Source organism: Armigeres subalbatus, chromosome 2, assembly GCF_024139115.2.
Source record: "Armigeres subalbatus isolate Guangzhou_Male chromosome 2, GZ_Asu_2, whole genome shotgun sequence".
In the NCBI taxonomy this organism is placed as follows: domain Eukaryota; kingdom Metazoa; phylum Arthropoda; class Insecta; order Diptera; family Culicidae; genus Armigeres; species Armigeres subalbatus.
The window spans coordinates 440,292,330-440,293,118 of record NC_085140.1 but is presented as its reverse complement, the minus strand read 5'-3'; positions in this window follow the sequence as shown (position 1 = coordinate 440,293,118).

The following is a 789-nucleotide window of genomic DNA, read 5'->3' as shown; positions in this document are numbered from 1 at the left end:
ATAAGGTAATTGTGTTCCGAATTTGGTCGAAATCGGCCAAGGGTTCAGAATTTAAACTGCGTTGATCGATAACTTAACAATACCCTCCTTAGTAATCACAAATGAAGTAGGGCTCTTGCTGATTGGAACCATATATTGAGATTTGGAATCGGACCAGAATCAAGTGAGATATGGCCATTTCTTTAAAATCGTTCCGATCGATACTTATCAAAGGGTCAGGCCACAACTTCATTTGAATCTCGCTTTTGATAGATCGGCCACTGAGTTTTATTCTAGAAGGGCTCTCATGTGTCCAGAATAAAACCAATTGAATAAACGGATCCTGGAGTCGCTGGGATGTCCCAGGAACCTGTGAATGGAGACATTAAAGCTTTAGCACCAAATCAGTCATTCGACGGCTCTTTTTCATGGTTTTCGATCAGGAAGCAAGTATGAATATAAAATGGTCCATGGCGCTCTGACCTTCCAGGATCTGTTGGCCCAGGAACCTGTTGAAGGGACATTTAGTTTCACAAAACCAGTCATTCGATGACTCTTTTTCATGTTTTCGATCAGGCAAGTATGAATATAAAATGGTCCATTGACGTCTGACCGCTTACAGGCTCTACGGATTGGCCCAGGGAACCTGTTGAAGGGACATTTAGTTTTACCACCAAAACAAGTCGTTCGACGGCTCTTTTTCATGGTTTTCGATCAGGAAGCGAAGTATGAATATAAAATGGTCAATTTACGGTTCTGACCGCTTCCAGGACCTACGGATTGGCCCGGAACCTGTGGAAGGGACATTTA